Source organism: Pseudoliparis swirei, chromosome 1, assembly GCF_029220125.1.
Source record: "Pseudoliparis swirei isolate HS2019 ecotype Mariana Trench chromosome 1, NWPU_hadal_v1, whole genome shotgun sequence".
Classification (NCBI taxonomy): Eukaryota; Metazoa; Chordata; class Actinopteri; order Perciformes; family Liparidae; genus Pseudoliparis; species Pseudoliparis swirei.
In genome coordinates this window covers 18,587,572-18,614,291 of record NC_079388.1, presented here as the reverse complement: position 1 = coordinate 18,614,291, position 26,720 = coordinate 18,587,572, and the positions used below count along the sequence as shown (strand labels likewise).

The following is a 26,720-nucleotide window of genomic DNA, read 5'->3' as shown; positions in this document are numbered from 1 at the left end:
CTCAGGAAGACTGGCAGGATCCTAAAGGACTGCCATCATCCAGCCTTCAGCCTGTTCACCCCGCTGCCTTCTGGAAGGCGGTACCGTATCATCCGGTCTCGCACACAGAGACTGGAGAACAGTTTCTTCTGTGTATCTGACAATAAAAGACTTGACTTGACTTGACTATATTTAGCATAGCACACTTTAAGTGCCAGACAGCCACTAGATTTTAGACTGCATGTCTGATTTATGTTGCACTGAGTATTCATGTGATTTTGTATCTGCTTGTGTGATTACAGATGCTGTCAGAATCACTCAACACATGCGTCCACTGACGACCAGGTTCTTAAGCACGCCATTCGTGGTTCAACCTGGCAGCAGACGGTAGCTCCAGGAGGCGTGCTACAGGCGTCCCCACTGAACAGACTTAAATATATCTTTTTAAATGTGTGTATATAATTTGTCCTTTCAACAAAAACTGTTTGACATTATTACGTTTTCATTTTGTTGTTGTTGCATTGATGCATATTTGTTAGTTGATCTGGCCAAATGAGCGCTTTATGGAAGGTCAATATTTTGAATATCTGCGTATTGGCGGATACGGGCGGATCCGCCCGCATCCGCCCGTATCCGCCAATACAGCGCGCATCTGCCGGATCCGCGGTGTGCATTTAGCCGCCGATCCGGACCCGTTTTGCGGAGCCTTCCCGGAGTCTATGGCGGATTTGGGGCGGATCTGGAACGGAGTCAGTTTGCTATGTGGGATTCTACCTTCCCCGGGAGTTCAGCTCGGTCATCACCACAGCCGTCTACATACCACCACAAGCGGACACCGACGTAGCACTATCGGACCTACATGATGTGTTATGTCGGCATCAGAACAAGTATCCCGACGCGGCTGTGGTGGTGGCTGGGGACTTTAATAGGGCAAACCTAAAAAAAGTCATGCCGAACTTTCACCAGCACATTACGTGTCCCACATAGCAAACTGACTCTGTTCCAGATCCGCCCCAAATCCGCCGTAGACTCCGGGAAGGCTCCGCAAAACGGGTCCGGATCGGCGGCTAAATGCACACCGCGCCGGATCCGAACAGATGCGCTGCGTAATATTGGCGGATACGGGGCGGATACGGGGCGGATCCGCCCCGTATCCGCCAATATTACGCAGATATTCATAAAATATTGACCCTTCCATAAAGCGGCTCATTTGGCCCAGATCAAGCTAACAAATATGCATCAATGCAACAACAACAAAATGCAAAAGTAAATAATGTCAAACAGTTTTTTATTTGAAAGGACAAAATTATATACACACACATTTAAAAAAGATATATTTAAGTCTGTTCAGTGTGGGGGACGTCTACAGTAGCACGCCTCCTGGAGCTACCCCGGTCTGCTGCCAGGTTGAACCACCGAATGGCGTGCTTAAGAACCTGGTCGTCAGTGGACGCATCCCACATAGCAAACTGACTCCGTTCCAGATCCGCCCCAAATCCGCCATAGACTCCGGGAAGGCTCCGCAAAACGGGTCCGGATCGGCGGCTAAATGCACACCGCGCCCGGATCCGGAACAGATGCGCGCTGCGTAATATTGGCGGATACGGGGCGGATACGGGGCGGATCCGCCCCGTATCCGCCAATATTACGCAGATATTCATAAAATATTGACCCTTCCATAAAGCGGCTCATTTGGCCCAGATCAAGCTAACAAATATGCATCAATGCAACAACAACAAAATGAAAACGTAAATAATGTCAAACAGTTTTTTATTTGAAAGGACAAATTTATATACACACACATTTAAAAAAGATATATTTTAAGTCTGTTCAGTGTGACGTCTACAGTAGCACGCCTCCTGGAGCTACCCGGTCTGCTGCCAGGTTGAACCACCGAATGGCGTGCTTAAGAACCTGGTCGTCAGTGGACGCATGTGTTGAGTGATTCTTTCTGACAGCATCTGTAATCACACAAGCAGATACAAAATCACATGAATACTCAGTGCAACATAAATCAGACATGCAGTCTAAAATCTAGTGGCTGTCTGGCACTTAAAGTGTGCTATGCTAAATATAGTCAAGTCAAGTCAAGTCTTTTATTGTCAGATACACAGAAGAAACTGTTCTCCAGTCTCTGTGTGCGAGACCAGATGATACGGTACCGCCTTCCAGAAGGCAGCGGGTGAACAGGCTGAAGGCTGGATGATGGCAGTCCTTTAGGATCCTGCCAGTCTTCCTGAGGCATCGTGTGCGGTACGTGTCCTGCAGGGCTGGGAGCTCCCTACCGATGATGAACTCCGCAGTCCTGACCACACTGCGTAGGGCCTTGCGGTCCTTGGCTGTGCAGCTCCCACACTGTGATGCACCCAGTCAGGATGCTTTCTATTGTGCATCTGTAGAAATTGGTGAGGATGACTGAATCCATGCCAAACTTCTTCAGTCTCCTCAGGAAGAAGAGGCGCTTCTGGGCCGCTTTGACCACCTTGTCTGTGTGAGCAGACCAGGTGAGGTCGTTGCTGATGTTGACCCCGAGGAACCTGAAGCAGCTGACCATCTCCACTCCATAGAGCTAATATATCATATAACTATTATGTAAAGGTATAGTTGAGTAACATTCACCTAAATAGAGAATAAAGTTGCAATTCAAACATTTTATTTAGAAACATGGTTATTCGTAAGTTTGAACACAAAGACCTCCGGGTGAAATCAAATTGTTTTCATTATATATGAGTTACTTACGAGGAGCAAAGTCTTGGACGTCATTAGATTGAAAGATTTTTTCCATGAATCCTTTCCAATTTATGGACTTGCCAACATCATCAGTGAACATGCGCGAGGATGTTCCACGTTGCACGTTTTACATCATGTCCTCCGATTGTTCCCAGGAGGAAATCTAAAATGGATAGAAAAAGTACTATTAATATTTGATATTGTTTTAAAAAACATTACCATCAAACAGGGTATTATCTAGTGTTAATGACATACAATAGATTTTAATGAGCTTTGTGAGATTCTTAACTGTGTTGCCTTAGGGTCATTTTGACCCGAATCAATATTACACCTCCCCCGCCTTAGGATTAATTTGACCCCATTCAATGTTTAATGTCGGTGTTCTTTCGGTAGTCAACAAACAAACATAAAGTGCCTCACACTTAAACTTGGAAAACAATATTAATTCTAATAATTTTCTGGAGGTTTTAATTGCTGGCGTCAAATTGAACCCAAAGGGTAAAATATGTTAGTAAATATAAAGGTAACAGGAGGGTGAACCATTGAATCGGGTCAAATGACCCTAAGGCAACACAAGGGTTAAAAAAACAACAACTCACCACTCTCCTTCATTATAGCGTTGGCTGGATCTTTGAGCTGTTGCTCGTAAAAAAGGGAAAAAGGTAACGATTAAGAGATTTTACATCAAATATGGAAACATCAAGTGTTATACAACTCCATTAATCCAATCGTAATGATCATATTCACTTGGATTCAATGTGACAGTGTGTATTGCATGTCTCGTATCCAATTTACCATCGTTAACATTGTAAAAAGTGAAATGATTAAAAAGATTCAATTTGAATCCCATAGCCGTTGGAGTTGTTGCTCACCACAGCAGGCAATGGTGTCTGAACCACACCTCACACCTCGCCCCTCGCCAGGTTGGTGTGTACCCTGCATGGCTTGTTCGCTGTCCTGCTGGTGATGAAGTCTGTGGAGGAGATGGGACAATAGTTGGAGGAGGGGCAACTGTCCCGCTAGTAGATTCTTAAAACAAAACAAAAACTCACCACTCTTCTTCATTAAAGCGTTGGCTGGATCTTTGAGCTGTTGCTCAAACATGTCCACTTCCTCCATTGTGGTCAACGGAAACGGGTCTCTCCACTCCACTTCTTGACCAGACATTTGTGTCACGCTGGGGCGAACAAAGCTGTCAATTTTGGAAGTTAATTGATGGACCTGCTGTGTTAATTGATGGACCTGCTGTGTAAGCGTCTCCAGCATGGCCATCATTTGAACTTGAGCAGCTATAAAAAAAAACATTAGAATAGCATTTAAAAAGGGAGAGATTTTACATCAAATATGGAAACATCAAGTGTTATACAACTCCATTAATCCAATCGTAATGATCATATTCACTTGGATTCAATGTGACAGTGTGTATTGCATGTCTCGTATCCAATTTACCATCGTTAACATTGTAAAAAGTGAAATGATTAAAAAGATTCAATTTGAATCCCATAGCTGTTTGAGTTGTTGCTCACCACAGCAGGCAATGGTGTCTGAACCACACCTCGCCCCTCGCCAGGTTGGTGTGTACCCTGCATGGCTTGTTCGCTGTCCTGCTGGTGATGAAGTCCGTGGTGGAGGAGGGGCAATAGGTGGAGGAGGGGCAATAGTTGGAGGAGGGGCAACTGTCCTGCTAGTGGTTGGACCCTTTTTTTTTTTGGGGTGGCGATTTTCAGTCTCGCTGTCTGCATCCGAGTCCCCAAAGAAATGGCTAGAAATGGAGTTAGGAAAAAAATGTATTATTTGTCATACTATAACATTGAATGACAGACACTTTATTTTATGAAGGTAAAAGAGTTCTAAAGAATACAATTTATACACATTTACTCACACAGGCATTGGCTTTCTCCTTTTAGGAATTGCCTCCTCTTCTGAATGGAGATCAGATGTGTCACAGGACATATATTTTGTTAACCATCGCCTTGCCACCAAGTAATCATCTAAAAATTAAGTCAAAACACAATGAAAAAGTACAGAATTATGACCAGAACAATGTGATTAAAATGTTGTTTCCCCACCCCATATGTAACATAAGGTAAATGTTTTTATGTATTTGTTTAAACTGCTAATTATTAGAATATTAATATAATTAGCATACCGCATGATCTAATTATTCTGACATAATGTGTCTGCCAGTCAGGTTGAGGTTCTTCGGCACTTCGGACCGCCTTGTCCACCCTTTCATCCCTCGGGTAATCTGGCCAAACGCAGCCACCACCACTGTACCAGCTTTGTGGCACGACTGCTACTGTTTTGCTGTCCAAGAATTCAATCAGATGGAACATCCTGAATTACAGAGGAAAGAAACAAACAGTGTCATCAGTCACAGAAATATAACTCTGTTCCAAGAACTTCTGAAAACAATTTAGCAACTAGAAAACAATTTAGCAACTTTGATAAAAACACTACGCTATACATTAAGATAGTATTTTAATGGATTAAAACAAATCTGGTCATTTTAAAGTTAAACAGGTTATACAATTCCCTCTCAAATGTGTCTTTAAGTTGCTGTGAAAACTTCCTCCAAAAAGACATGCTTACCTGAATTGTAGAGATCGATCCTGATGAACACTTCTGTAAAACTGAGGATGACATTTCAAATTGTAAATTATGTGTTGAGAACTCAATACATACGAATTAAATAAAAACAGGTTTGTGCTGGCCATCTTTATTAGCTTGCGAGCTAGCGCTCCTCGTTATTAGCTCGTAAGCTAGCGCTCCTCGTTATTAGCTCGTAAGCTAGCGCTCCTCGTTATTACCTTGCCCAGCTTCATCACAGATTTTGTTGGAGCTTAAGTATACTAAGTATACTTAAGCTCCAACCCAAGAACCACTGAAAATTCAGCGCTAGCTGCAGAAGATAGCTCACCCTAACCCTAACCGAGATAGTTCGAAAAATAGCCATAATTCGACAGTAGCAACACAATTCAACACTTACCTAAGTAATATGTCTGGCGCGAAGAGCTGCAGGTTTGAAAATTCCAGTTTGGAAAGTCGAGCCGCAGAAGTCAGAGGAGCAACGATTTAGAACAACCGCCGCTGTGTGAACCGGATGCAGATGCGGGTGGATCCGGTTCACATGACCAAACCGAGTGCGGCAGTAGGGCGGATCTAGCGACCTGCGGGCGGATCTAGCGACCTGCGGGCGGATCTAGCGACCTGCGGGCGGATCTAGCGACCTGCGGGCGGATCTAGCGACCTGCGGGCGGATCTAGCGACCTGCGGGCGGATCTAGCGACCTGGCGACCTGAGGGCGGATCTAGCGACCTGAGGGCGGATCCGCCCCGGAATCAGCTGCTATCTGGGATGTGTTGAGTGATTCTTTCTGACAGCATCTGTAATCACACAAGCAGATACAAAATCACATGAATACTCAGTGCAACATAAATCAGACATGCAGTCTAAAATCTAGTGGCTGTCTGGCACTTAAAGTGTGCTATGCTAAATATAGTCAAGTCAAGTCAAGTCAAGTCTTTTATTGTCAGAATGACACAGGGTCAGACTGGGCACTGAAATTCTTAGGACAAGGCACCACACAACAACTATCATAGCCTAACATAATATAACATGACATACACACTGTACAAGAACTCTGAACATAATACTAACATGTAATACACATAATAACTAAACTACAGACAAATGGGAGTAGCAGGTAGTGAAAGCAGGTAGTGCAATATAAAGTGTAAGTGTAAGTACAAGGCTGAAAGTGACAGTGTATGTAAAGTGACGAGTGTAAAGTGTCGAGTGCAAAAGTGTAGATCGTGTGTCAGTGTCCATTGAGCAGCCTGATGGCTCTCGGGAAGAAACTGTTCTCCAGTCTCTGTGTGCGAGACCGGATGATACGGTACCGCCTTCCAGAAGGCAGCGGGGTGAACAGGCTGAAGGCTGGATGATGGCAGTCCTTTAGGATCCTGCCAGTCTTCCTGAGGCATCGTGTGCGGTATGTGTCCTGCAGGGCTGGGAGCTCCCTACCGATGATGAACTCCGCAGTCCTGACCACACTACGTAGGGCCTTGCGGTCCTTGGCTGTGCAGCTCCCACACTGTGATGCACCCAGTCAGGATGCTTTCTATTGTGCATCTGTAGAAATTGGTGAGGATGACTGAATCCATGCCAAACTTCTTCAGTCTCCTCAGGAAGAAGAGGCGCTTCCGGGCCGCTTTGACCACCTTGTCTGTGTGAGCAGACCAGGTGAGGTCGTTGCTGATGTTGACCCCGAGGAACCTGAAGCAGCTGACCATCTCCACTCCATAGAGCTAATATATCATATAACTATTATGTAAAGGTATAGTTGAGTAACATTCACCTAAATAGAGAATAAAGTTGCAATTCAAACATTTTATTTAGAAACATGGTTATTCGTAAGTTTGAACACAAAGACCTCCGGGTGAAATCAAATTGTTTTCATTATATATGAGTTACTTACGAGGAGCAAAGTCTTGGACGTCATTAGATTGAAAGATTTTTTTCCATTAATCCCTTTCCAATTTATGGATTTGCCAACATCATCAGTGAACATGCGTGCGAGGATGTTCCACGTTGCACGTTTTACATCATGTCCTCCGATTGTTCCCAGGGAGGAAATCTAAAATGGATAGAAAAAGTACTATTAATATTTGATATTGTTTAAAAAAACATTACCATCAAACAGGGTATTATCTAGTGTTAATGACATACAATAGATTTTAATGAGCTTTGCGTGAGATTCTTAAAAAAAAAAAAAACTCACCACTCTTCTTCATTATAGCGTTGGCTGGATCTTTGAGCTGTTGCTCGTAAAAAAGGTAAGAAGGTAACGATTAAGAGATTTTACATCAAATATGGAAACATCAAGTGTTATACAACGCCATTAATCCAATCGTAATAATCATATTCACTTGGATTCAATGTGACAGTGTGTATTGCATGTCTCGTATCCAATTTACCATCGTTAACATTGTAAAAAGTGAAATGATTAAAAAGGTTCAATTTGAATCCCATAGCCGTTTGAGTTGTTGCTCACCACAGCAGGCGATGGCGTCTGAACCACACCTCGCCCCTCGCCAGGTTGGTGTGTACCCTGCATGGCTTGTTCGCTGTCCTGCTGGTGATGAAGTCTGTGGTGGAGATGGGACAATAGTTGGAGGAGGGGCAACTGTTCCGCTAGTAGATTCTTAAAACAAAACAAAAACTCACCACACTCTTCTTCATTATAGCGTTGGCTGGATCTTTGAGCTGTTGCTCAAACAGGTCCACTTCCTCCATTGTGGTCAACGGAAACGGGTCTCTCCACTCCACTTCTTGACCAGACATTTGTATCACACTGGGGCGAACAAAGCTGTCAACTTTGCCAGTTAATTGATGGACCTGCTGTGTAAGCATCTCCAGCATGGCCAGGATTTAAACTTGAGCAGCTATAAAAAACATTAGAATAACATTTAAAAAAGGTAACGATTAAGAGATTTGACATCACCACAGCAGGCAATGGCATCTGAACCACACCTCGCCCCTCGCCAGGTTGGTGTGTACCCCTGGCTTGTTCGCTGTCCTGCTGGTGATGAAGTCCGTGGTGGAGGAGGGGCAATAGTTGGAAGAGGGGCAAATATTATTTGTCATACTATAACATTGAATGACAGACACTTTATTTTATTAAGGTAAAAGAGTTCTAAAGAATAAAATGTATACACATTTACTCACACAGGCATTGGCTTTCTCCTTTTAGGAATTGCCTCCTCTTCTGAATGGAGATCGGATGTGTCACAGGACATGTATTTTTTTAACCATCGCCTTGCCACCAAGTAATCATCTAAAAATTAAGTCAAAACACAATGAAAAAGTACAGAATTATGACCAGAACAATGTCATTAAAATGTTGTTTTCCCCCCCATATGTAACATAAGGTAAATGATTTTTTATATTTGTTTAATCTGCTAATTATTAGAATATTAATATAATTAGCATACCACATGATCTAATTATTCTTACATCATGTGTCTGCCAGTCAGGTTGAGGTTCTTCGGCACCTCGGACAGCCTTGTCCACCCTTTCGTCCCTCGGGTAATTTGGCCAAACGCAGAAACTACCACCGTACCAGCTTTGTGGCACGACTGCTACTGTAAAAAAATGTGTGCTTACCTGAATTGTAGAGATCGATCCTGATGAACACTTCTGTAAAACTGAGGATGACATTGCAAATTGTAAATTAAGTGCTGAGAATTCAATACATGGCGAATTAAATAAAAACAGGTTTGTGCTGGCCATCTTTATTAGCTCGCGAGCTAGCGCTCCTCGTTTTTAGCTCGCGAGCTAGAGCTTCTCGTTATTAGCTCGCGAGCTAGCGCCTCGTTTTTAGCTCGCGAGCTAGCGCTCTCGTTATTAGCTCATGAGCTAGCACTCTCGTTATTAGCTTGTGAGCTAGAGCTTCTCGTTATTAGCTCATGAGCTAGCGCCTCGTTTTAGCTCGCGAGCTAGCACTCCTCGTTATTAGCTTGTGAGCTAGAGCTTCGTTATTAGCTCGCGAGCTAGCGCCTCGTTTTAGCTCGCGAGCTAGCGCCTCGTTATTAGCTCGCGAGCTAGCACTCCTCGTTATTAGCTTGTGAGCTAGAGCTTCTCATTATTAGCTCGCGAGGGCGCTAGCTCCTCGTTATTGCCCAGCTTCCATCGCGCACCCAATGTATACTTAAGCTCCAACATTGGGCGCTGAATTTTCAGTGGTTATAACCACTTGCTGCAGAAGATAGCTAACCCTAACCGAGATAGTTCGAAAACTAGCCATAATTCGACAGTAGCAACACAATTCAACACTTACCTAAGTAGTACGTCTGGCGCGAAGAGCTGCAGGTTTGAAAATACCAGTTTGGAAAGTCGAGGCGCAGAAGTAGGAGGAGCACGATTTGGAACATCCGCCTGGGGCAAAGTTAACACCGCTGCGTGATCCAGATGCTGTTTGATCCGGATCCGGGGCGGATCCGGATCACATGAGCAAACCGAGTGCGACAGTAGGGCGGATCTAGCGACCTGAGGGCGGATCCGCCCCGGAATCAGCTGCTATCTGGGGTGCTACCAGAGGGGAAAGAACGTTGGACCACTGCTATACGCCATTCAAGAGAGGCTACAAGGCTGTCTCTCTCCCTCCGTTCGGCAAATCAGACCATGCCGCCATTTTCCTGCTTCCGGAGTACCGGCAAAAGATCGCGCGGGAAGCGGTAGTGACGAGGAACGTAATGCGGTGGTCTGACCAATCAGAGGCTGAGCTACAGGACGCTCTGCGTGTCGTCGACTGGGACATGATCCAATCCAGTTCCAGTGACGTCAGCGAGTTTGCGGAAGTAGCAATGAGCCTCATAGCAACGCTAACGGACACCATCGTCCCCACGGTAAAAGTTAGGGTCTTTCCTAACCAAAAGCCGTGGGTTGATAGATCCATCCGTGAAGCTGTGAACGCCCGTACTGCTGCCTATAACTCCGGTCTTGTATCCGGCAACATGGACGAGTACAAGGCAGCGGTCTATGGACTGAGGAGGCGGTGAAGGAAGCCAAAGGAGGTACCGAGACAGAGTGGAATCACAGATGGAGCAGCGCGACACCAGGCGCCTATGGCAGGGGCTACGGACTATCACAAACTACCAGAGCAGACCCCGCGCTATGGTGAGTGCCGACGCATCCCTAGCGGACGACCTGAACTCATTTTATGCACGGTTTGAGGCTAGCAACAACAGCGCTAGCTCGCCGGCTAACAACAGCACCGTTAGCGTAGCCGAGGTGAGTTCTACCGCTGGGACGAACACACACTCTCTGTGACCGAGCACAGTGTGAGGAGGGCTCTGTTGAGGGTGAACACCAGGAAAGCTGCAGGTCCAGATGGCATATCTGGGCGAGTACTGAAGACCTGTGCTAACCAGCTAGCTCCAGTGTTCACCACAATATTCAACCTCTCCTGGCTGAGTCCGTGGTCCCCGCCTGCTTCAAGAGATCCACTATTGTCCCTGTGCCCAAGAATGCTTCTCCAGCATGTATGAATGACTACCGACCGTGGCCCTCACCTCGGTGGTCATGAAATGCTTTGAGAGGCTGATAAAGGACTACATCTGCGCCTTCCTCCCTTCCTCCATGGACCCGCTGCAGTTTGCTTATCGCCCAAACAGATCCACGGATGATGCTGTCTCCCAGGTACTGCACACCACACTCTCTCATCTGGACAGCCAGAGGGGGGGCTATGTGAGACTGCTGTTCATTGATTATAGTTCAGCTTTCAACACCATAGTCACCTCCAGACTGGCCGGCAAGCTGATTGAGCTGGGACTGAACACCCCCCTGTGTGCTTGGATCCTGGACTTCCTGACCGCCAGGCCACAGGTGGTCAGGGTGGGCAGACACACCTCCAAACCCCTCACCCTGAACACAGGATCCCCCCAGGGTTGCGTCCTCAGCCCCCTACTGTACTCCCTGTACACACATGACTGTGTGGCCAGGTTCAGCTCCAACACCATCATCAAATTTGCGGATGACACAGTGGTGGTGGGCCTGATCTCCGACAACGACGAGAAGGCCTACCTGGAGGAAGTTGCTGATCTGTCACTCTGGTGCCAGGACAACAGCCTCATCATGAATGTCACCAAAACTAAGGAGCTGATTGTGGACTTTAGGAGGGTACAACAACAGAGGACGTACTCACCACTGGGGATTAACGGGACTACTGTGGAGAGGGTGAGCGGGTTTAAATACCTGGGAGTCCACATCACCGAGGATCTGACATGGTCAACGAACACAGACACTCTGGTGAGAAAGGCAAGGCAGCGCCTCTACCACCTCAGGCAGCTGAGGAAATTTAAAGTTTCCCAGAGGATCCTTCAGTCCTTCTACTCTGGAGCTGTAGAGAGCGTCCTGACGGGAAGCATCACAGCCTGGTTTGGCAACTGCTCCGCTCAGGACAGGAAGGCTCTGCAGAGAGTAGTGCGTTCGGCTGAACGCACTATTGAACTCCACTCCCACCCTGCAGGACTTGTACACCAGGAGGTGCAGAACCAGAGCCGGCAGGATCATGAAGGATCCTCACCACCCCAACAACAGACTGTTTCAGCTGCTGCGGTCAGGCAGGCGCCTCCGTAGTCACGCTGCAAGAACAGAGAGACTGAGACGGAGTTTCTTTCCTCAGGCCATCAGGACTGTGAACTCCGACCTCACCAGGACCCCCACATAGACCCACACAACTGCCCCTCTTAGGCACACACACACACACACACACACACACACTTACTGTAAATATTGTGTTGTTTTTTATTGTAAATAGTGTGTACTTGTTGCCCTTGCACATTCCTGCTGAGCATTGCCACTTTCATTTCACTGCACACCCTGTGTGTGTATGTGACAAATAAAACATCTTGAATCATCTTGAATCTTGAATCTTGAACAAGTCCCGATCAAAGATAACGCCAAGATTCTTTACAGTGGTGTTGGATGCCAGGGCAATGCCGTCTACAGAATCCACATCACCAGATAATTGATCTCTGAGGTGCTCAGGGCCGATTAAAATTACTTCGGTTTTGTCTGAGTTTAACATCAAGAAGTTGCAGGTCATCCATGTTTTTATGTCTTTAAGACATGCTTGAATTTTACTTAGTTGGTTGGTTTCATCTGGTTTTATCGATAGATATAGTTGAGTGTCATCTGCATAACAATTAAAGTTTATGGAGTGTTTCCTTCCATCTATCAATCCATTCATCCATCTATCTATCCTCCACTTATCAATCAATCCATCAATCCATCCATTCATCCATCTATCAATCCATTCATCCATCCATCTATCAATCCATCCATCCATCTCTCCATCCATCTCTCCAGGCTTCTCTATTCTCCGCTTCACAAAGTGAGAAAGAGAATAAACACAAACACACAAACAGAAACTCTCTCTGACGTCTGTCGTTTTTCTGACTTTGCTGTCATGACGCTTTAAAACTGCGAATCATCTTTTTTCCGAGCGCTCCGGTTTGTCCCACGCTGCTTCTCTGACGCAACTCAAAGCGTTTCCTCGCACGGAGGCGATCATGAAGTGTGTTTTCCTGTTCTCCTCCTGTGTGGCCCCTCGGTGTTTGTTTGTGTGGTGACCACGGAGCTCGTTAGGATGTCGTGAATCATGAGAATCTAACTGACGCAACAACATGCCATCTACGACTGTATAAAGAACCACTCAACCTGTCACCCCCCCCTCCCCCCGCTGTGATGCACGGCATTAATATAAGTGAACAAAAGAGAGTCTGAAAGCGCCCCCCCCCCCCCCCCCCTCTTGGAGAAGAAAAAGGATGGTTTAATAAAAGGACTGAGAGAGAGTGATGACATACTGGTGGAGAGCGGGCGCTCCTCAGAGAGACAACGATTAACATTTGATTGGCTGTCATACAGTTAATTCCCGCCATGCTGTCAATGTGTTTGATTGTTCAGGGTTGAACGAGGGAATAAAGAATGACAAGAAAAGAGGGGCGGAGTAACAAAGAAGAAGGAGAAACGGGAGGGAGGATGGAGATGTGAGGAGAGAACATTTACCTAAAATCCTTCTCTTAACCTACAAAGCCTTAACTGGTGATGCTCCATCGTATCTTAAGGAGCTTGTAGTACCATATTTCCCCACTAGAGAGCTGCCTCACTAAATGCGGGGTGACTTGTGGTTCCTAGAGGATGGGAGCCAGAGCCTTCAGGTGTCAAGCTCCTCCTCTTTTATGGAACCAGCTTCACCTTCAGTCCTGGAGGCAGACACAGTCACCTCATGGAGACTGAAGACTTTCCTCTTGATGGTCTGATAGTGAGACCTGAACCAGGTTCACCTGGTCCAGACCTAGAGATGCTGCTATAGGCTGAGAGGCTGCTGGGGGACTCTAGGATACACTGAGCACCTATCTCCTCATATTAGGATGAAATAAGCACCTATATCCTCATTTAAGGACCCAATGAGCACCTATCTCCCCTTTTTAGGATACACTGAGCACCTCTCTCATTGTTTTAGGATACACTGAGCACCTATCTCATTGTTTTAGGATACACTGAGCACCTCTCTCATTGTTTTAGGACACACTGAGCACCTATCTCATTGTTTTAGGATACACTGAGCACCTATCTCATTGTTTTAGGATACACTGAGCACCTCTCTCATTGTTTTAGGACACACTGAGCACCTATCTCATTGTTTTAGGACACACTGAGCACCTATCTCATTGTTTTAGGACACACTGAGCACCTATCTTACTGTTTTAAGACACATTTAGCACCTATGTCCTTTTTTCTCTCTACTTATGGATGAATTTTCATCTCTCCATCATACATTACTAACTCTGCTTCCTCCTTGTATCTCCACATCTCATCGGATCCATTGGACCTGGCTGTGTCTGGTCCCTCCTGCCTGGTGGGCCGGCCTCGTAATTTGTGATATTGGGCTATATAAAATAAACTGAATTGAATGTTACATCCGGTGCAGATATTACTTTAAACATGGAGGTAGATAATGGATCATTAAGAGAAACACCCTGTCGCTTGTTGATAATCCTCGTACTACGTCCGGCTTTGCCGGGGGGACAAATTGCTCTAAGATGCTTTGGCTTTCCTTCACTGGGGTTGTTCGTTGTACTGCTGGGGATAAGCCATTTACAATGTGCAGAGCTTAGAGAGCAATAGATTGTTGGGTCTCAGACGATAATACTCCCATAGTTGAGAAGATCACAGGCCATTTTTAAATTTTTTTTATAGCTGCAGCTTGTGGGGGGGAAAACGCTTCCGGCAACATGCAGTCCTGAAGAGTGAAGCCAACGCAGAAGCAACTAAAGCTTGGATTCTTTCTTATTTTCTAATGGACATCGTTAGAAATAAATAAAATGTAAGTTCTCAATCTCTGGTTGGTTATACAGGACTGTCTCAGAAAATTAGAATATTGTGATAAAGTTCTTTATTTGCCTTTATTCTTTTAATATTGCTGATTAAGAAAACTCTAAAATCCTATCTCATAAAATTTTAATATTTCCTCAGACCAAGTTAAAAAAAAGATTTATAACAGCTGAGTGTTTGTCAAGGCTCAGGAAACCCTTGCAGGTGTTTCGAGTTAATTAGACAATTCAAGTGATTTGTTTAATACCCTACTAGTATACTTTTCATGATATTCTAATATTTAGAGATAGGATATTTGAGTTTATAATCAGCAATAAATCAGAATAATATATATATATATATATATATATATCAATATATATATATATAAAATATAACAATATATACATAACATATTTCAATATACAGGACTGTCTCAGAAAATTAGAATATTGTGATAAAGTTCTTTATTTTCTGTAATGCAATTAAAAAAACAAAAATGTCATGCATTCTGGATTCATTACAAATCAACTGAAATATTGCAAGCCTTTTATTCTTTTAATATTGCTGATTATGGCTTACAGCTTAAGAAAACTCTAAAATCCTATCTCATAAAATTTTAATATTTCCTCAGACCAAGTAAAAAAAGATTTATAACAGCTGAGTGTTTGTCAAGGCTCAGGAAACCCTTGCAGGTGTTTCGAGTTAATTAGACAATTCAAGTGATTTGTTTAATACCCTACTAGTATACTTTTTCATGATATTCTAATATTTAGAGATAGGATATTTGAGTTTTCTTAAGCTGTAAGCCATAATCAGCAATAAATCAGAATAAAAGGCTTGCAATATTTCAGTTGATTTGTAATGAATCCAGAATGCATGACATTTTTGTTTTTTAAATTGCATTACAGAAAATAAAGAACTTCATCACAATATTCTAATTTTCTGAGACAGTCCTGTATATATCAATATTTATATTTATATCATTATATATATAAATAAATATATATATTGATATATATATATCAATATAAATATATATCAATATATATATATATATATATGTACACACCATCGTATGCATTTCATTCCTCATCCTGTTGTGCCACTAGAGCGAGTGTGTAGGAGAGAGAGGCTTGGCAGCATCTGAGGAAGAAAAAAATAAATACCGGATGTTTTATTAATTTGATACGAGGTGAATATTTCATGACCTGTGAGTAGAAGTTGCCCCGAAGATTATTTCTGAGTCTGGGTCAAAACTCAGTGGAAATCATCGGAGTCTGAACCAGAAAGAAAATTATGTTATATTTCTGTGTTGCTGTGAATCTCTTCAGTAGCCGAGGACACACACACACACACACACACACACACACACACACACACACACACACACACACACACACACACACACACACACACACACACACACACACACACACACACACTCACACTCATCTCTGCAACAGAACAGAAGCTCCGATTCAGCTTTTTTTACTGAGCAAGTGAAATACAGTATATATACCACATATTGGCTACTTATGATGTGTTTGTTTTGTCTCCCTTCAGCAGCTTCTCTCTCTCTCTGGTCTTTGTAAGTAAACAGTGACTCTCCAGCACATTAGTATGTATATATTTATCTATATATCTATATCTATATAGATATATAGATATAGATATATATATGCAACCCTATGCGACAGGCATGGCCAGAGATGATGAGGCAGAAGTTGTGTAAGAGGGAAAAGGAAAGTAGGAGGAGCCAAAGGGGGAGTCAAGGAGGAGGCGTATAGGGCGATGATTGGGTTTATAGGTTCTAAATACTAAACTCCCGGATGGATCGCAACTCTTGTTCCCGTGTACCGCTTCTGTCCGCCACTACGGGGACGAAGGAAATAATACACATAAACCCAACCCCAACCCTAACCCCAACCCCAACCCTAACCCTAATCCTAATCCTAATCCTAACCCTAACCCTAACCCTACCACCTAGTGCCAGTGCCCCTCTTGGTTCTCCTCGGAGAACCCCACTTTTCCCCAACCTAACCCTGATCCTAAACCGAATCCTAACCCTAACCCTGATCCTAAACCGAATCCTAACCCTAATCCTAATCCTAACCCTAACCCATACATTTTGTTGTTCACTCACTGCATGATTCATATTGTGTTTGCCCCCCCCCCTAAGGAACAGGCTGCACTGATTTTAAATAAAACAACAATGCTGTCGCAATATATTTCTTCTTCTCAGAAATCACTCAAACGTCCATGACACCTGAAACAACACGGGTCCAAACCATTACGTCGTTTTCTCCCGCGCTGAAGGACAAATTGGACCGAACCATTTTTTGCGCCCTCTTGAATATTCGTGGAGGTTAATGAAAGATTTCTATCCACTTCAGGCCGTTGACGTCCTACCGATGACCTTCGGGGGATAAGCCCGCGAATGAGGAAATGAAAGTGAGAAAAAATCATTTCGACGGCATTGGAGATGGAGACATATTTATTTACCTCTCTGGACCCCCCCCCCCCCCCCAGTTTAAAGCAAACGGAGATTCACCTCCCTCCTCCCCTAACAGCGACGTCTGCGTCCACTGACGCCAACATAATGCAATTAAATGGAGGCGCGTTGCACCTGTGGCTTCTGTGAGTGTGAGTGACTCTCCGTCTGCACCGGTTTCCATGGCAACGGCGGCCGCGAAAAAGCTCGCCATGAGCATTGCTACGCCGCATGAGCAGGACAATGAAGCGAAGGGAGGAACAGAGTCGAGGCTTTGCGAAGGAGAAGGAACAGCCAACTTTGACTGAGAGGGAAGAGGGGTGGGGGAAATAATTCCCTGTTCTTATAGAAAGAAAGGAATGATTAAACATGTTTTTGTTTTGCACATCAGAAGATCGATACCAATTCTGTTTCTGTGGCCTGAATGTGACGCTGCAGCCGGTTGGCTGAGCTTAACATTGAGACAGGAAACGGGGGAAACCAGACAGGTAGGAAGTGGTTGGAGTCACCGTGACATCAGCGCTTTTTTTGGAGCTTCAAGTTTGACATTTTGGCCGTCGCCATCTTGGTTTTTTGCAACCAGAAGTCACACGAGAGGGGTGGAGCTAACTACAAACAAACACTAAATGAGAAAATACGAAGAATATTTAGCGGACCAAAATATTTAGAAATAAGTTATGGTTTAAGAAAATAACACGCAACGTGAAAGTTTTACAGTTGTAACACCCAAAATGCAGATTACTAAATACTAATGTAAAAAAAACAATGGCTCCAACAGAGGGGAAACCATAGATAGTAAGAAGTGGTTGGAGTCACCGTGACATGAGCACTTTTTTTGAAGCTTCAAGTTTGACGTTTTGGCCGTCGCCATCTTGGTTTTTTGCAACCAGAAATCACACGAGAGGGGCGGAGCTAAATACAAACAAACACAAAATGAGAAAATATGACATTTTTTAGGCGACAAAAACGGTTAGAAATAACTGTCTTCTTTTAAAACACACCGTGAACGTTTTAAAGTCGTAAGACCCAAGATCACGAAATACTATTATAAAATAAATGGCTCTCAGTAGTTGGAGTCACCGTGACATCGGCGTTTTTTTTAAGCTTAAAGTTTGAAGTTCTAGTCGTCGCCATCTTGTTTTTTGTGTGCAACCGGGAGTTGGACGAGAGGGGCGGAGCTAACTACAAACAAACACTAAATATGAGAATATGACATTTTTTTGTCAATGTTTATTGTCAAAACATGAGAACGGTAGTAATCTTCTCATCTATATCCATAAAAGAACGAATGAACACAGACATAACAAAAGAAAGAAAAGTGAACTATTCCTTTAATCGCCTCTGAATTAGATGCCGACTCCCACCGTCGCCATGGAGACTCATATCAGAAGACTTGGATCCAGAAGCAGAAATGAAACTTCATTGAAAGTATTCGCCATAACTCGACTCTTCAAAACTCCCCCAAAAATCCATTATTCATGGAGTCAGATCACAATGAGTCAGACTCAACGAGGAGGAGGAGGAGGAGGAAGAGGAGGAGGAGGAGGCGCGTATCTGGAGCAAGAAATACATTTCTTTGGGTTATGTTTGTTTGTTTGTGAAATATTGTTGTTTCTCGTGAGACAGGAGGAGGATGAGGAGGAGGAGGAGGAGGAGGAGGAGGAGAAAGAGAAAGAGAAAGAGGAGGAGGAGGAGGACGAGAAGGAGGAGGAGGAAGAGGAAGAGGAGGAGGAGGAGGCGCGTCTCTGGAGCAAGAAATACATTTATTTGGGTTATGTTTGTTTGTTTGTGAAATATTGTTGTTTCTCGTGAGACAGGAGGAGGAGGAAGAGGAAGAGGAGAAGGAGGAGGAGTATGACAAGGAGGAGGAGGACAAGGAGGAGGAGAAGGTGGACAAGGAGGTGGAGGAGGAGAAGGAGAAAGAAGGAGGAGGAGGAGGAGCGAGGGATGGAAGAAGAAACGCTATTGCAGGGTAGTGACTCAGCCCCTCTCTCTCTCTCTCTCTCTCTCTCTCTCTCCCTCTCCCTCTCTTCCTCTCTCTCTCTCTCTCTCTCTCTCCCTCTCCCCCTCTCTCTCTCCCTCTCTCTCTCTCTCCCTCTCCCCCTCTCTCTCTCTCCTCTCCCCTCTCTCTCTCTCTCTCTCTCTCTCTCTCTCCTCTCTCTCCCTCTCTCTCTCTCTCCTCTTCTCTCCTCTCTCTCCTCTTCTCTCTCTCTCTCTCTTCTCTCCTCCTCCTCTCTCCTCTCTCTCCCTCTCCCTCTCTCTCTCTCCTCTCTCTCTCTCTCTCTCTCTCTCTCTCTCTCTCTCTCTCTCTCTCTCAGTTCACGCTGAGCGTCAGAGCGACAGGGTGTGTGTTTGAGAGCTGCGGAGCGTTGTCTGTGTGTTTCTCTCTTTTCTGTTCTTTCATAGTTGTGTGTATTTAGTTTATGTGGTTTATTAGTTGGGTTTCACAGTAGTTTAAATTGTTTGGTGATTAGTTGGGTTTTTCACTGGGTGTCTTCCGCTGCGGTGCCTCACCGGCTCGGCGAGGCGAAATGTTTGCCCGATTCCCCCGCTGCTCACGAGGAGACACGGGATGAAGATTGCCGGTGACTCCTCGTGCAGCGTGGAGGAACTCGGGCAGGCTCGGGAAGAAAGTCGGGTTCAGCAGCGTGAAGTCCCGCCAAGATGAACGGCTCGGTCGTGATCTTCCTGGATCAGGTGGGAAGGTGAGCCGCGTGGTAGAGGAGGGTCTCGGTGGGAGATTTGTTTGTACAGGTGTTTCCGCTGGATCAGCCGTCCACCAGAGTCCTCGTTTCAAACGTCCCTCCGCTCATCTCCGATGAGTTTCTCAGCAGAGAGCTCTCCCGCACGGAAAGCTGGTCTCCCGATGAGAGAGATCTCATCGGGGTTCAAGGAGCTCGATGAAGCATATCATGAGTTACCGTAGATCGGTTTATATGATACTCAACGACCGGAGCGCGGAGTTAAACCTGCGCTTCAGCGCCAGAGTAGATGATGTTAACTATAACGTCACGCGTCTTCATCGGCGATGAAGTGCTTTCATTGCGGGAGGAGGCACACCGCGAGAGTCTGTTCGAGCGAGGCGACCCTGCGCCAGCTGGTCCGGGCGGCTCGGGTCCGTCCAGCGCCACGCCGCTGCACCAGCGTGGGGAACAGCAGGTGAGGCGGCTGCCGCTGCGCGGCTGCGGGGCTCGGCGGGCGGCGTCTCTGAGAGGAGCGCGCGGCGGCGGCGGCGCGCGGCGCCGATTCATTCCAACGGAGGCGGGCGGCGGCGGCCACTGCTGCTGCACCCGACACACATGTGGTGAGTATGAATGAGGGAGTGAGTGATGGTGGTGGTGATGGTGGCGATGGGGTAAGGGTGGCGAGGGGAAGAGGGTGGGGAGCCTGGACAGGGCAGTGAGAAGCAGGCTGTGGGTGGAGTCGGGAGCGACGAAAAAAGGAAAAGCGGACCAAGAAAATGGAGGGATGTGGGGGATCGGCCAAGAGCAGTGGGGTAGAGGCTGTGGGTGAGGTGGGAAGTGGGAGGAGGAAGGAAAACAAGAAAAGAAGGGAAAACAAACAAAAAAGATTAAAAACAACAAAAGATATTGGTGATGGTGGTGATGGTGGCACGGGCTTAGAGGTGGAAGTGGGGAGTGGGGTGGAGAATAATGAGGAAAGTGGGAAAGAGGAGGAAAAGGGAAATAAAGACGAGGACAAGGGTGGTGAGAAGCCCATAGAGGGGGTAGGGAAGGTGGGTGGAGGCGAAGAGGTGGAGGAGGACGGTGCAGAGGAAGAGGGGGCGGAGCAGGTAGAGATGGATGAGGAGGAAGCAGGGGGGCAGAAAGGGGCCCCAAAAAGAAAGAAGAGCGGCCAGAGCGCCGGCAGCGAGGCCAAGGCCAGCAGGGTGGAGGAGAGGAGGAGGAGTCAAGGGGCGGGGCCGGTGGAGGACAGCAGTGATGAGGAGGGGGCAGACGACAGCGACTCTCCTCTAATTTTAACAAACAGTCAAGCTCAAAAACTTCATACAGTGGATGAAATAAGCCAGTTTTTTACACAGAACAAAAAACAAAAGGAAAGTGGAGGTCAGGGATCACTTCCTGACCTCGTGAACTTTGTACAGTCTTGCAGATATTATATGAAAAGAAAAGTTTGAAAAGCAAGAGGTTTTAGGATTAAAAGATTTTACTCAAAGTAAAGGAGTGCATCCAGCAGCGGGAGGTGGAGAGCTCCAATGTTTTATTTGATTTGTTGATTTTAAGTTTTATTTGTTTTTTAAACTCTTTTCTTTTAATGAACACATTCAGAGTCGGAGTTTTAAACGTAAATGGAGCGAGGGACAGTAAGAAGAGAACATCTATTTATGAATTTAACAAGATGAAAGCCAACGATGTTCTCTTCTTACAAGAGACGCACAGCGACAGCACCAACGAGGCGGACTGGAGGAGGGAGTGGGGGGGGGAAGTTCTCCTGAGCCACAACACCAACCTCAGCGGAGGAGTGGGCTTCCTCTTCTCCAGGGCCTTCAGCCCGCGGTCACTGGAGGTCAAACACATCGTGGAGGGAGGCTGTTCTTTGTGAAAGCACGGTTCGACCTTTTAATGTTGTTTTAATTAATGTCTATGCTCCAACAACCGGGCAGAGAGGAAGCTGTTTTATCCAAAATTAATGATGTTTTAAATGACTGTGCCTCGGAGGATTTTTATTCTTGGGGGATTTTAACTGCACAGAGGATGATTTTAAGACAGAAATCACACAGAGCCACATCCAGCTTCACAGCAGGTGCTGAGGAGGCTGGTCCATTCTCATGGCCTGGTGGACGTGTGGAGAAGGATGCATCCGGACTGCCGACAGTACACATGGTCCCACGTTAGGGAGGGAAGGATCTCCTCAGCCAGGTTAGACCGTATTTATGTTTTTAAGCACCATTTTAGTATTTTTAAAATGTGCAGCATTGTTCCGACTGGTTTTACTGATCACTCTTTGGTTTTATGTCATGTTTGTATCAGGAACTTTTACCCAGGGGCGCATATTGGCATTTTAATACAGTTTTAACTTTCGATAGGAGTTTTAGAGAGGTGTTGTTTTATTTTTGGGGCATTTTAGGCTGAGGAAGAGTGATTTTAATAATCTTAGGCAGTGGTGGGACCGTGGTAAGGTAGAAATTAAGCTCCTTTGTCAGCAGCACACTTTCAACGTCACTAGAGACGTCACCAGATCTATGAAGGACCTGGAGACTGAGATAGTGGACCTAGAAAGTTTGAGCGAGTCCACAGGAGATCGAGGACATATTGAAGTCCTCAAAAGTAAAAAGCGGCTCTCGCCGACCTGTTCAGTTAAAGTACAAGGCGCACTGGTCAGGTCCCGATTCCAGACCATCGCGGAGATGGACACTCCCTCTAGCTTCTTCTTCGGCCTGGAGAAAAGGAGTGGGCAGGGGCGAGTGATCCACTCACTGCTGACGGACGCAGGGCAGCCGGTTGTGGAGCCAAGCCAGATCCGGAAGCGAGCGGTGGGGTTTTACTTCTCCCTTTATGCCACTGAGTATAGGGAGGAGGGAGAGTCGGCGGAGGGGCTCTGTGGGAGCTGCCTCAGGTCTCCGAGGAGACTAATGAGGAGCTCGACAGACCCATAACCCCCAAGAGCTGAAAGCTGCCCTGCAGGAATGCAGGAGGCGCGCCCGGATCGACGGCCTCCCGCTGAGTTTTACAAGAAATACTGGGATGTCCTCGGAAGGGACATCCTAGACGTCTTCAACGAGAGTCTGGCCTCTGGTTCCATGCCGGTGTCCTGCCGGAGGGCAGTGCTGACGCTACTGCCGAAAAAAGGAAACCCGCAGGACATCGGTAACTGGCGCCTGTGTCTCTGCTGTGTGTGGATTACAAGCTTCTGTCCAGGGTCCTGGCCTCCAGGCTGAGGGGAGCTATGGAGCAGGTCCTCCATCGGGACCAGACCTACTGTGTGCCCGGCAGGTCCATGGTGGATAACGTCCACCTCATTCGGGATGTTTTGGAGGTCTCCAGCTCGTTGGGTATGGATACTGGTCTGATTTCTCTAGATCAGGAAAAGGCTTTTGACCGCGTTGAACACGGTTTCCTCTGGAAAGTTCTGGGGAAGTTTGGGTTCAGCGCTGGTTTCATAGCTAAGATCAAGGTGTTGTACAGTAATGTTGAGAGTGTGCTGAAGATAAACGGCAGGCTGTGTGCTCCTTTTAGAGTGGGTAGAGGGGTCCGGCAGGGCTGTGCTCTGTCCGGGATGCTCTACGCACTCTCCCTCGAGCCCCTCCTCATTAAAATACGCTCTAGCCTACATGGTTTGTTTTTACCTGGTTTTAGTAAAGGAATGATTTTATCGGCATATGCCGACGACGTTGTTGTTTTTATCAAGAATCAAAATGATGTAAACCTTTTAAATCAAATAGTACATGATTTTAGCACGGCATCATCAGCGAGGGTGAACTGGAAGAAAAGCGAAGCCCTCGCTGTGGGGAGTGGTGTGGCCTCGGTTCTTCCACAAAACTCATATGGAAGACGGACGGTTTTAAATATTTAGGAATATACCTGGGGAAACCGAGCATGGTCCAGAAGAACTGGGAGGCGTCACAGAGAAGATAGAGGAAACTTTCCAAGTGGAAGTGGCTGCTCCCCAGATGTCTTTTAAAGGTAGAGTACTGGTTTTAAACAATCTTATTGCATCCCAACTGTGGCACAGGTTGACAGTTTTAGACCCTCCTCGGCTTCTTAGCCAACATACAAAAGAAGATGGTGGATTTCTTTTGGGAGGGTCTACACTGGGTGCCACAGGGGTGCTGTTTTAGCCAGAGAGGAGGGGACTGGGCCTTGTCCACCTGGCCAGCCGGACGGCCACTTTTAGATTACAGTTTGTTCAGAAGTTTTAACGAGTCCGGGTTTTAGTGTGGCGAGACGTGGCCAGCTGCATCCTCAGACGTGCTGACAACCTAGGGCTGGATACTGCTCTGTTTTTAATAGACCCCAGCTTTTTAAAACTAAGTAGGCTGCCTCCTTTTTATCAGGGTGTTTTTAAGTTGTGGGCCCTTTTTAAGCACGAAAGGTGCCCACAGTCTGACTCTCTGTTCTGGTTGTTGAGAGAACCATTAATTCACGGGGCAAAACTAGACATTAGCAGCAGCGTCACCCCTGGACTAACGGGGGCGCTGCTGCGAACAAAGACCCTTTCTCTGCAGCAGTTGGTGGATGCAGTGGGGCCGACGCTGAGCGACCCCCCGGCCCTGGGCTCCCTGCTGGGTCTGCATTCCGACCGGGTGGCGAGGAGGCTCCTGGAGCTGTGGAGGCAGAGGCTGACCGGATTGGAGAGGAGCCTCCTCAACGACTACAGCCAGCAGAGAGCAGAGCCGGACCCTGCAGACCCCTTCCCAAACATCTCCCTCAGCCCGGGCTAGGGGACTCACCGCCCCTGCTGAGAACGAGCCACCCAGAAAACTGCACACTGAACAAAGCAGACAAGAAGACTTTGTATTTTAACCTCGTGAAGAGCATCAACAGGTCCAGACTGTGCAACAGACCGCCCACTGTGTGGTCAGAGAGACTTGGGCATGGAGGCCCTGGCCCGCAGTGGGGGTCCTATACAAGCCTCCCCTAAAGAAAAGGACCGCTGACCTCCAGTGGCGGATTTTACACGGTGCTGTCGCGTCCAACGCTTTTATTTCGGTAATCAATCCCGCTGTCCTGAGCCAGTGCCCTTCTGTGACCTCCGGGAGACTATTTACCATGTTTTTAACGAGTGTAAGAGACTTTGAGTTTCTTCGCTCTTTTAACAGTGGTTTTAGTCTTTTAATGTGGTTTTTACAGAGAAGGTTTTATCATGGGAGCTGCCTACAAAAACAGAAAAGAAAAGTGGCAGCTCCTAAATTTTTATCCGTGAAGCGAAAATGGCAATTTATTTAACTAGGAAGTCCCGGTGGAAAACAGAGAGGGGCAGGAGGCCAAGGCAGTGTGGCTCTGTAACATCAGAGCCAGACTCTGGCTGGAGTTCAGGTTTTACAAGCACATTGGAGACCTGGATGCTTTTAAACAACGCTGGTGTTTTAAAGATATTGTTTGTTCTGTGGTAGAGGAGGAGCTGGAGTTTGCACCACTTTTTATTCGGTAAAACATGTTTTCTTTTTTAATGTTTTTAATGTTTTGTTTGTTTGCTTTTATTTTAAATAACCTGATTTTTAAAACACTTTATTTGTAGAGAAACGTTGTGATGGAAAAAATGTAAATAAAGTGTTTTTAAAAAATCAAAAAAAATCTCTCTCTCTCCTCTCTCTCTCTCTCTCTCTCTCTCTCTCTCTCTCTCTCTCTCTCTCTCTCTCTCTCCCTCTCCCTCTCCCTCTCCCTCTCCTCACACCAGCTGTGTTTCAACCTGTTTTTTGGAGGCTCTTAGGAGTTTGACCGACAGGTCGTTGGGCCAATCAGCTGACTCCATCTAAAGGCCAACCGGGGGGGCAGGGGGCGTGTCTTATCTCAGAGGACAGGAAACGCTATCCGCTCCGTCCGACTCACATGGCGATCTACGTCAGACGGGAGTGTGTGTGTGTGTGTGTGTGTGTGTGTCTGTGTCTGTGTCTGTGTGTGTGTGTGTGTGTGTGTGTGTCTGTGTGTGTGTCTGTGTCTGTGTGTCTGTGTGTGTCTGTGTGTGTGTGTCTGTGTATGTGTGTGTGTCTGTGTGTGTATGTGTGTGTGTGTGTGTGGGATGGCTGTTTGCAGACTTGTAAATGAACATTGATTTATTTCGTCTGTCTAGAAGATCTACAATCAGTTATCAGCTCACACAATAAGAGGGGGAGAGAGAGAGAGAGAGAGAGAGATGGAGCGATAAAGGCAGCACGACCCTCTGTGCCTTATCTGTGATTGACCACCCACACGTGTGTGTGTGTGTATGCGTGTGTGTGTGTGTGTGTGTTTCTGTTCAAAATGAAAAGCTGAAGGGAGCGGACATGTTTCATACAAGGACTCACGACAAAAGGTGTCGGTATCATCAGGTGTACTTTTCCCCCTCTTTGAGTGTGTGTGTGTGTGTGTGTGTGTGTGTGTGTGTGTGTGTCGCTACCACAGAGGTGGGTTTGAGTACTGTGCCAGGTGGCTGCAGTCACACCGCTTTGCAGGTGTGTCGTGGAGGTCATAATGAAGGTCACGTAAGAAGATGGGCGTGGCATGGTACTGCATAGACTATAAATATATACACATATATATATAAATATATGTATATATATATATATATATTTAAAATCTATATATATATATAAAATATTTAAATAATTTTAAATTATAAATAAATAAATATATATAGATAAAATATATATATAAAAAATATATATATATATGTATATATAAATATATATACATATATATTTATATAAACAAATATATATATATATATGTATAAATATATATATATAAATATCTATCTATAAATAGATGACCTTTCACATTTCAAATCTCTTTGCCCTCTATTCAATTCAATTCAATTCAGTTTATTTGTATAGCCCAATTTCACAAATTACAAATTTGTCTCGGAGTGCTTTACAATCTGTACACATAGACATCCCTGCCCCAAAACCTCACATCGGACCAGGAAAAACTCCCAAATAACCCTTCAGGGGAAAAAAAGGGAAGAAACCTTCAGGAGA

At 45.7% G+C, this 26,720-nt stretch overlaps 2 long non-coding RNA genes across 7 annotated transcripts; both read right to left on the bottom strand.

Annotated features, from left to right (window-relative positions):
* Nucleotides 1-3,277: 3,277 nt before the first annotated feature.
* On the bottom strand, nucleotides 3,278-6,066 carry LOC130192644 (uncharacterized). 4 transcript variants are annotated; one of them, XR_008831417.1, is made up of 9 exons: nucleotides 6,000-6,052; nucleotides 5,699-5,899; nucleotides 5,302-5,342; nucleotides 4,859-5,046; nucleotides 4,592-4,700; nucleotides 4,236-4,471; nucleotides 3,762-3,998; nucleotides 3,582-3,682; nucleotides 3,278-3,345 (listed from the first exon to the last, which is right to left on the bottom strand). It is a non-coding gene; the product is annotated as an uncharacterized LOC130192644 (long non-coding RNA). The 4 variants fall into 4 exon arrangements; XR_008831419.1 differs by having other exon boundaries at nucleotides 3,762-3,798; XR_008831420.1 differs by having other exon boundaries at nucleotides 4,859-5,016.
* Nucleotides 6,067-7,197: 1,131 nt separating this feature from the next.
* LOC130192638 (uncharacterized) lies at nucleotides 7,198-9,800 on the bottom strand. Of its 3 annotated transcripts, none has more exons than XR_008831416.1 (8): nucleotides 9,551-9,800; nucleotides 8,728-8,918; nucleotides 8,440-8,548; nucleotides 8,245-8,293; nucleotides 7,939-8,156; nucleotides 7,766-7,859; nucleotides 7,493-7,529; nucleotides 7,198-7,348 (listed from the first exon to the last, which is right to left on the bottom strand). It is a non-coding gene; the product is annotated as an uncharacterized LOC130192638 (long non-coding RNA). The 3 variants fall into 3 exon arrangements; XR_008831414.1 differs by having other exon boundaries at nucleotides 8,245-8,290; XR_008831415.1 differs by having other exon boundaries at nucleotides 7,939-8,293.
* Nucleotides 9,801-26,720: the final 16,920 nt, after the last annotated feature.